Raw genomic sequence first — 10900 nt, forward strand, 5'->3', positions numbered from 1 at the left:
TATTTCTTTTGTATTGCATAAGCGTCAGCTGTTCCCTCTTTCCCACTTGTTCCCTCCCTCCCTCCAGTGACATTGAGTTGCTTAGTTCATTTTGGTCAATGTCCAGTGCAGCTGATGGATCCCACTGTTGTATGTTTTTCCCTGATTCCCTCTAGTTCTGTGTCGTCCTCCTGGTTTCCCTTCAGTGTGCACATATGATCAGCAGAATGGGGTTATTTAGTAGTTATTCGACCAGATGAGTGGAAGTTCTTGGTTTCTTAAGTGTTGTTAATTTTGTCATATCACCTTACATTTTGGATTTAACATCCGCTTATCACGGAGACCATGTGCCATTTGTCTCTTTGATTTTGGCTCACCTCGCTCAACATGATTTCCTGTAGCTTGATTGATTTCCCTACTAATGCCATTAATTTGTCTTTTCTAATGGCTGGAAAATATTCCGTTGTGTATAGTTACCACAGTTTTTTGATCCATTCATCTCTGGTGGGACATATGGGTTGTTTTCATATCCTGGCTATTGTGAACAGTGCTGCAATAAACATGGAAGTGCATTTGTCCTTGAATATTGGTACCTGTTGTTCAGGATAGAGGCCTAGAAGTGGTATGAGTGGGCCATAAGGAAGGTCAATATTTATCTTTCTGAGGACTCACCAGACTGCTTTCCAATGTGGTTGTGTAAGTGTACATTCACACACACACACACACACACACAGAGAGAGAGAGAGAGAGAGAGAGAGAGAGAGAGAGAGAGAGAGAGAGAGAGAGAGAGAGAGAGAGAGAGAGAGAGAACATTTTATTGATCCATTCTTCTACTGAGCAGCATCAGGGTTGGTTCCATATCTTAGCTATAGAAAATAATGCTACAATAAACATTGTTGTGGTGGTAGTTTTAGTATGGACTGGTTTGTGATCATTTGGGAGAATGCCCAAAAGTGGGATTGCTGTATAATAGGGAGCTCTATGTGGAGGCTTTTGAGGAACCTCCAAACTGCTTTCCAAAGTGGATGAACAAGTTTACACTCCCACCAAGAATGCAGTAGGCTCCCTTCTGGCCATATCCCTTCCAGCATCTGTTGTTGTAAAAATATGGAACGATTCACTAATTTGTGTATCATCCTTGTGCAGGGACCATGCTAATCTTCTCTGTATGTTCCAATTTTAGTGTGTGTGCAGCCAAATTGAGCACAAAACATTTTTATAAAGAGTAATTGATTTTCTTAAACTAGACAATTCAACAAAAATAAGTTCAAAAGAATTGTGAAATTTTAGAACCATGTGTTTCTTACATAAGCACACATTTAAGAATAAAGTCAAGATTGACATATCAAAAACAAAATAATTCCAGATATTTGTTGTTCATGAGATTTGTAGGAGGAAGAATTCAATTATTCTACAAAAGGCACTTGTCATAATGATCATTGCAGCAAATGTTAAGGTTTGTTAAAAGTTTTAATGTTTTAAATATGTTTAATTTTGGGATTTGCTTATATATGGCAAAATTAAGACTGTTTGGCAGGTCATAAAAATTTTTGATAAAGTATATAATATTTCTGGTAGCATGTACTAGTAAGTATGTACATTTCAGATTTTATAGAAACTTTACTAATGAGAAGTTGCAAAGACTGTGTAAAGAAGCAGTTAAGATTTTAAGTTAAGATTTTAAGTACACAGTTTCTGTTAAATCTTCAGGGCTCCTTTACGTTATATGTTAGTGATGAACAAATAATGATATAATCCACATACAAATGATGAGATGAACTATAAATAGTAATCTTAGTGAGTAAATTTAAATGCTACTTATAGCTTTATCCAGTTTTAAATGTACAGGAATATGAGAAAATAGTAAACTCTACTATGTACACTTCAAATACTGAAAACCTTGGTAATTGTTTTGTTTTTTATTTTAGTAATCATTAATATTTAATTATTGTTTTCTTTATTTATAGCATTTTTCCTTGTCGTAATATAATACAACTTTTTGTGAGTCATGATTAAGAGGTACTTTGAGAATATCATTGGGATGTCCACAAAATTTTTCATAGGTGCATGTGAATTTACAAAGAACAAAACTAAAAACAAAATATTGATTAAAAATTATATCAAGTAGAGTCTGAATCAGGAGTGTTGATAAATGTCCACACCTAAAATCTTAACCTTAGGCTGGAGCATCTTATTTAAATACTGTTGAGAATTTCAAGACTTCTTTATGTAGGGCCCTTAGAAGCATGTACAGCATGCATGTGTACAAAGCCAGTGACAACAGGCAAATATGACTAAGTTTCCCCAAAAGGAATCTATGAAGTCAATAGTTATCTTCCCAAGCAGATGAAAAAAATGCGTCCAAAATGATTCAGTGCACCTACATTTGTGGAGTTATTTAAGTTATGGATTCTTTGTTAGACATATTCTTTTCTTTTAAAAATTGTCAAATATTAGCTTTATAATAAACTTTGTCTAGTATTTCTTGGTTCAAAACAGAAATCTTGATACAGTTGATGTCACTTGGCTTTCTTACTTTCTCAGTTCAAAGCCAACCTAGGCAGGAAAGTCTGTCACATTCTTATCTGTAACCAAACACCAAAAACGCCAAAAGTGGAGTTTGGCTCAAGTAGTAGAGTCCTAGCTTTGGGGGAAGTTGGCCAGGGAAGACATTTGTTCAGAGACATGGTCCAGCCTCTGAGTTCAAGCTCCAGAACCAGGACAAACTAAACAAACGAACAAGAAAAAAACGCACATATTTCTTTGGGACCATCCATAAAGCACTGGTTTGAGAACAGGCTCCTTTTGCTGATCATACTCACTGGATCCTGCTTTTTTCGAATACTAATTGTGCTGGAGAATTCAGGACAAGACTAAAGGAATTAATAAGTGACTCCTGCAACAACAGAATCATCTCAATAGTGAAATATCCATGCAAAAGACAAATTAAAACCTCCAAATCTTTGTTTCCTTGCAAAAGAAAACTTTTAAAACAATGTTTATTTCCTTTTGTTCTATGCTGGCCTTCAAATGGCACATTGTTTCCTTTTGAAATACTTTAAAGAAGTTTTTATATGAATAAAGAACATACTCGAAAAAAGACAGGGACAGTTTCTTCAAGCTTGGATTCTTTTTTTTCTAACAATGAATATATATTTCTTACAGTGAAAATACTGAACAGAGTGGTTACAATTACATGTGCAAGATAATGAGTACAGTTTTTATCAAGCATTGTAGCCTACTCTTTGGTTTCCCCTTCCAATCCCTAGACATAAAAGAAATGCAAATCAAAACAATATTGAGATATCACCTCACCCCAGTTAGAATGGGTATAATCAAGAACTCTAATAACAACAGATGCTGGAGGGGATGTGGAGTGCCACTTTTGGGCATTTACCCAAATGTTTACAAACAAGACCACACTAAAGCTACGAACACAACTATGTTTATTGCAGCATTATTTACCATAGCTAAGATCTGGAATGAGTATAGTTTTTATCAAGCAATGTAGCCTACTCCTTGGTTTTCCCTTCCCATCCTCCCCTCCCCCCTCCATCCAATCCTCCTCCCCCCAACAACAAAGTTGTAAAGTTCGTTTTTGAAATAACGAGTTGTTCATCTCATTGCTGCAATGGTTCCACCTGTATCCCTATTTAAATGATTTGTTTTTTTTTCCGTTCCCCTCCAGAAATTATACCGACATCAAATACAGTGAAATCAGGGGTTATTGTTATCCCGTGGGGAAGGGACATAAAAAGCAACAAGGAAATCATCTTATAAATGTGTTAGAAAAAGTCACATGAAAGAACAAAAAACATTCGAATACATATCTTAGGGTTCATTTCCCTAACATCAACTTATCTGACCTTTTCTGTTTGACTCAGACATATACTAGTTATTGGAAATAGGAAAACCATGGGACCTATGTTTCTTTGGGGGTGGCTTACTTCAATTAATATAATTTTTCCAAGTCTTTCCAGTTCCTAACAAATGTGGCAATGTCATTCTTTCTGATGGAGGCATAGGATTCCATTGTGTATATATACCACATTTTCTTGATCCATTCATCTACTGAGGGGCATCTGGGTTGGTTCCATACCTTAGCTATGGTAAATAAGGCTGCAATAAACATAGTCGTGCTGGTACCTCTAATGTGGCCTTGTTTGTGAACATTTGGGTTAATGCCCCAAAGTGGGATTGCTGGGTCTTAGGGGAGCTCTATGTGGAGTCTTTTGAGGAATCTCCAAGGATCGACCTCAGGACCACTGGAATAGAATTGAAAACCCAGAAATGAACCTACAAACCTATAGCCATCTAATCTTTGTTAAGGAGCTAAAAAAATTGAAGAAAGGCACCCTCTTCAGGTAAAATGAATGTTTTCAGGCTTCATAGAACTAGCACAAAGACATCTTTGGACATGAGGTAACACGCCTTTCAGAGACAACTTAGTAAATACAAAATATAAAATTTAAAAACATTATTCATGTACATATGGCCATATAAGATAATGTTAAGAAAAATGAAACCTAAGATAGGGACACAACTTGTTTTATTCTTTATTGAAATTGTTTTTAATGTATCTAAAATGTACTATGTGATTTTTTCGTTTTTCCTCCATGTTCTTCCCGCATGATATAACTCCTGTTTTCACTGGATATGATGTTGGTGCCCTGCATCTTGCATATACATTTTTCTAGTGTGGGAAGGGGAATTGAAACAACAAAATGCTGAAACAAAGATTCAGGATGAACTATTGTAACAATGATATGAACAAGACACTATGTAGAAAACGAATTTTACAACTTGTGGAGGGGAGGGGGAATTGGGCAGATGGGGAGGGAATGGATAACACAGGAAAAACAAAAGAGGATGTAACAATAAGAAATGTACTCATTACCTTACTTATGTAACTCTAAGCCCTCGGTACATTATTTTTTACTATAAAAACATAAAAGAAACCATTATCCATGAGTACATTAACTTCAAATTCCGTAAGTGCTCTTAAATTAAACTTAACTTGGAGAAGATTCTCAGAAAAGTTTATTTGTGTGTGTGTTGTGAATTATTTCCCAAGTGTACACAAGTTAACAGTAGAAGAAACAATAGGAATAATAAGAGAAAGAAAATTTCTGTGTTTAAGTATAATGGTTCAATATACTATAGAAGACTCTGCAAATAAGACAACATTGAACCAATAAAGCCAAGGCCATTATGTACATCTATGGGAGTGACATAGAGAAATAATTAATACTAAGAGGAACATGAACGATGAGGCCACTCTCTTTCAACTTCTATCTCTAAATCATGGTTGCTAATCACGCAAATTTGTAAAATGTACAATTGAAGAATAATTCTGGTTCCAAAGCAAGTTAGATATAAGAGCATGGACTTAACTGGAAAAAAAGTCCATGGTGAGAAAGCAGGAATTATACTGGCAATGAACTGGTGGCCAAGATCTCATTTCTTTTTCTTTCTTTTATCTTTATTCTTTCTTTCTTTCTTTCTTTCCTTTTGATGGTTGAGGCAGGGTTTGAACTCAGCCTGGGAAATATCTCTCCACTCTTCACCTCAAGACTAGTGTTCTACCTCTTGAGCCACAGCGCCACTTCCAGTTTTCTGGTGGTTAATTGGAGATAAGTGCCTCAGAACATTTCTTTCCTACTCATACAGGATTTGAACTGCAATCCTCAGATGTCAGCCTCCTGAATACCTAGAATTATAGGCGTGAACTCAAGTGATGGAATACTAGTCATGAGCAAGATTGCTGAATGAGGTTGCTGAGGCTTTTGCATACACACATACAAACATACACATACACACAGAGGCACATATATGTGCAAACACACCTGCACAAATAAAACAACTCTCAGAATATGGAGAAATGTTAGAAAACAATAGAAAATATATCCTGAGTAAGACTAGATCAAGTGATAATTTTTAATATTAGAAAGTCCTCAAGTGAAATTTATTCAAAGTTTGATAATATTACATACCTAGGGACCAGAGATAAAAAGAAAGTCAAGTAATCATTATTAAAGGGATTGGATCCCTGGAAGAAGGAATCAGAGACCCCTGCAGGTGCATCTGAAAATGTTCATATCCTGTGTGAAATGATAGAACATCTTTGAAAGTAGTACATAAACAACTTGAACAGTCAGTCTAATGAATAAGATCATAGGAGAAGTTCAGAATTTCTAGTCTGTATCTAGATTAAATAAACCACCAAACTATGGAAGGGCAATTTGATACAAGCCTGGAATTCTAGCACTCAAGCTAAGACAGGAGATTAGAGAGTGGGATTACATAGTGATACCTTCCCTGGACCAGGTAGCATAATTTTGTCTCAATGAAACACACCAAAAAACAAGAAAGGAATACACAGTTGGAAGTTTGGGCTAATTTTGTCACTATGTTTTGAGAAGGCAAGTTTCCTATTGAAATGCAACTCATATATAATCCTCAGTTGTGTTTTAAATGCTCTCTGCATTACACAACATTCCTAGATGCAAAATGGCTCATGATTCCCAATCAAAAATTTGAAAAAATAAGCATCATTCTGTTGGATTTAAAAGAAATAATGAAGGATTACAAAAGTTTAAGCCTGGAAAAATACAAAGTTCATCTAATGTAGGACTTTGTAGACCTTGCTAAATTAGAATTTATATTTAAAATAAATATTTTGGTTTTGTTTCTAATTTCATATTCTATAGGATACTACAAAATTCTTTTTAAGTAGAGGTTTTAATTGACAAATTCACACATGAATCAGGCATTTTATTTGCTTAAAATATTCTTTCAAGCGAGGTATAATTAGAACTTAGTTAATTGATAATTCCAACAGTTCATGTATAAAATGAGATAGTGTGAATAATCTGCACAGAGTTGCCAACAAATGGATGATATTAATTTATTAATTTAGAACAAGCAATTTTTTGAGGCTTTGGTGTAACATGGTATGAAGACAATAATTGTGTGAGGTCTTGGTTCTTCTATCTATTTGTAATACAGGAAGAAATTTCCTTAATTACATGCCTCTGTATACAATGAGAAAAATGCGAGGTTGGAGTTGGTTCTATTTTTTGGTTTGTCCTCAGGTTTGAACTCTGGGCCTGGCCACTCTCTTTGAGCCAGTTTTTGCTGAAGGCTCATGCACTACAACTTCAACCTCAGTGCCACTTGAATCTGGCTTTTCCTGAGAAGTTTATTGGAGATAAGAATCTAAGGAATCTTCCTGACTGGGTGGGCTTTGAACCACAATCTTCTGGTCTTAGCCTCCTGAATATCTATGATAGATAAAAATATAAGTAATATTTGCAAGTGCTCTGATTTCTAGAACTCAGAAAAATGTTGCAGCAAAGTTTAGTGTAGTGTACTTTCCACAATAGGAAAGGCATCATATTAGCACAAGTGTAGTATCTTTTCACAATAGTGATAAGCTATTCATGATGTGAATTAAGGGAATTTTAAGGTGCACCATACAAATTGGAAACTGTTGGGCTACGAAGACTTTATGGCATAAAAGCTTGGGATTGATGATCACAGAAATAATAGCTTACTCTGATGAACAAATGTTTACTCTTGAGGAATTAATTATTACACATACTTCGTAGTTATATCCTCCACCAGAATGTGGCTATTTTTTTTCTGTTGATTTCTCACTATGTAGCACCCCATTAGAAACTGCAGTTATTGCAGAATTAAATATCATACAAACAGGTACTGTTTTGAATATCTCTGATATGGAATGTTCAGAATTTGAAAATGAGTAGTTAGTATTTGTAAGAACTTTGAAGAACACATATATTCTGTCCTTTTAACAATTATTCAGTTTTAAAAGTTAGGAGTTTCCAGAGAATTAAACTGTTTTCTGTTTTACTATGGGACAATATTAACTTATAATTTTTTTTGAAAATTATGACAGATATATTGTGAAAATATTGTGTATTTAGATTACATTCAAGTTGATGAACCTCTGATAAAGAAAGGTGTAATTAATTCAAATTAGATGCCAAATAGTGTTCATTTTTTAAAAGGTAATGCACATAGAATAATATTTACTATAGCAATACAGTGAAATTATACTTTATTTAACTTATTTTTGTTTAATTTTATTTTTAAGGTGATATATACAGGGGTTGCATTAATTGTAAGGTAGTGAATACATAACATGTCGAAATTTTACCCACTATCTCATTTTTCTCACACTTTTCTTTTCCCCCCAAACCCCTCACAAGTTGTAATGTAAATTTCCAACATGTTGTCTTGTGAGTATTGCTATTGCATTGGTTTGCCCTTTGAACTTTGTCTCCCCAATTTGTTGTTCATCTTGCCTTCTCAAATTAAGATAAATGCATGTGCAATACACACAGTACTGAAATCAAATACAGCAGGGGATAAACTATAGGGGAAAACACAAAAGAAAAAAGAAATCACATAGTACATTAAAAAAAAACACCCACAAAGAAAAACCTCTATTTCCATATCTAGATGTTTATTTTGCTCAACATGATCTTGTATGGTCCTATATGCAAAGCTTTTGAGCCATTCTGCTCATCTGCTAGTGTTATTCTATACATATCCTATTATTACAAATGAGGGAAACTATGGAATCTGTGTCTTTGGGTCTGGCTTATTTTATTTAGCAGGATTTTAAAAAATCTTTCCATTTCCTTTTGAATTGGAAGCATAGAATTCAACCATATATATATATATATATATATATATATATATAAACAAAATGTGATATATATACATATATGTATATATACATATATATATACATATATATACATATATATATATACATATATATATCACATTTTGTTGATTCGTTCATCTACTGAATGGCATATTGGTTTGAAAATGTTTGCATGTAAGTATCATTTAGGGTCATTCAAAAATGACAGATGACACCTCCCCAGAAATACTAAAATCATTATTTCTTCGTAAGAAAGGATTTTATGGTGGTACAAGTGTTGCAATATCTAAATGAGTGTAATTTATATCTTGCACTGAATTAGGCAGGAAGATATCTAATATCATATAGGATAAAAATGGTAGTGACAAAATATTCCCTTGAGAAAGATATAGGAGTCTGCAAGAAGTATGAAGAAATTCAGATAATTTTAAAGAATTTAGAAATACAAGCTCAAATATGTTTCTTTAAATAAAAATTATGTAAGTGGAAGGGCAAAAGAAGGAGAAGAGAGGAAAGTAACTGACAGCAGATCATTGTCCCAAGTTAGAGTATAAAAAGTCATAATCTAGAATTCAGATGGAGATGGCAGAAGGTCTAGGCTAAACAAGCTTTCATATAGACAACAGTTTTAGTGTTCCAGTCAACAGTCCTAGGATAGAGAATCACACCCCGTGTGCCATCACAGTACAGAGTGTTTGGCCAGAGATGGAATATCCAGGCAAGGAAACAGATCTGAGAATCAGCGGCCAGAGTCACCATGCCTACAGAGAGAGTCCAGTCAAAAAGATGCCAGACACAGTGTGCGTATTCTACTCAACACCAGGAAGAACTGACAAGGAACAGATATATTCATGCTGCATATCACAGACCATAGTGGGCCCAGTCACCAAGCTTCTGGCATGAATAGAACCCTGACATCCTCACTCCTTCTCAGAAAGCAGAGGAGGGAAGGTGGCCCCTCTCCCACCACCAGAGAGCTCCATCTTTGATACTGACAAAGGCCCAGAAATTGATACTGACAAAATGCCCAGACTTTTGACTGTGCAACTACAGGACTTTGGTTTATGCTTGCCTTAAAATAGTGTCTAGCACAAAAATCGATTCATGGAATCCAATAAAAGACAGCTGAAAGAAGTCAGGGAGACCGGAAAGGGAATGTTGAATGGAGCCTAACAGAAGGAATGGGAGTCCAAGGAAACCATAACCGATCAACTAAGTGATTTGAGAATAAACACAACACCAAATTAAGGAAGTAATGAAGTTCATATAAGATCTAAAACAAAGCTCCAACAAAGAATTTGAAGTCATCAAAGCTGACCAAATAGATGGAAAAAAAAAACAAAGTGGAAAGTCTTGAGAGCATGGAAGACCATGTAGAAGATCGAATATGAGGGATTGAAGACAGCGAGGTTATTATACAGAAAGAACATACAACTATCCAAGACAAATCCAAGAAATATGCTAGAGCTATTCAACATTTGGAAAACACCCTCAGAAGGTCTAATCTGAGGATAATAGGTGTAGAGGAGCACCTAGAGTCAGAAGTTAATGGTCTAGGAAATTTGGTTAACATTTTCCAAGCAGAGAATTCTCAAAAATGCAAAGAGATAGACCTATTCAGATTCAAGAAGCTTTTAGAACCCCAAATAGACCAGACCATGACAGGATATCCCACCTTGACATTATAATCCCCACAGCATCAATTCCAAGGAAAAAATCCTTAAAGCAGTCAAGGAGTAAAGATCAACCACTTACAAAAGGAAACCAATTAGAATAACCTCAGATATCTCAGTGGAGAAAATTACAGCAAGAAGAGCTGCCATGCCCTAAAGACAAACAATTATCATCCAATTATACTGTACCCAGCTATACTCTCCTTCATAACCGAAGGCCAAATAAAAACCTTCCATACCAAAGAACAACTGAAACAATATATATACACCAAACCAGACTTATAAATGACACTTAACGAGGTATTACACATAGAAAATCAACAAGACCACAATAAAGGCAAAGAAACCGCACTCAAACTAGAATCCAAGAACCATAGGAAGAACCCAGTTGCTGCAGCCCCCAAGAAGGGGCAAAAAATGGCAGGAACTCCCAAACAGCTCTCAATTCTAACTCTCAACTTTAAGGGATTGACTCTCCAATTAAGCGACATAGACTGTCAAGTTGGATTAAGAAGCAAGATCCTTCTATCTGCTGCCTTCAGGAGTCTCA

The 10900-nt window shown here is 35.1% G+C and overlaps 1 non-coding gene across 1 annotated transcript; it reads right to left on the reverse strand.

The window, feature by feature from the left end:
* Window positions 1-1080: 1080 nt before the first annotated feature.
* On the reverse strand, window positions 1081-1186 carry LOC138811955 (U6 spliceosomal RNA). Its single transcript, XR_011367526.1, has one exon. It is a non-coding gene; the product is annotated as a U6 spliceosomal RNA (small nuclear RNA).
* Window positions 1187-10900: the final 9714 nt, after the last annotated feature.

This window comes from Dipodomys merriami, unplaced genomic scaffold (genome assembly GCF_024711535.1).
Source record: "Dipodomys merriami isolate MVZ:Mamm:240054 unplaced genomic scaffold, mDipMer1.0.p SCAF_550, whole genome shotgun sequence".
NCBI classification, from domain to species: domain Eukaryota; kingdom Metazoa; phylum Chordata; class Mammalia; order Rodentia; family Heteromyidae; genus Dipodomys; species Dipodomys merriami.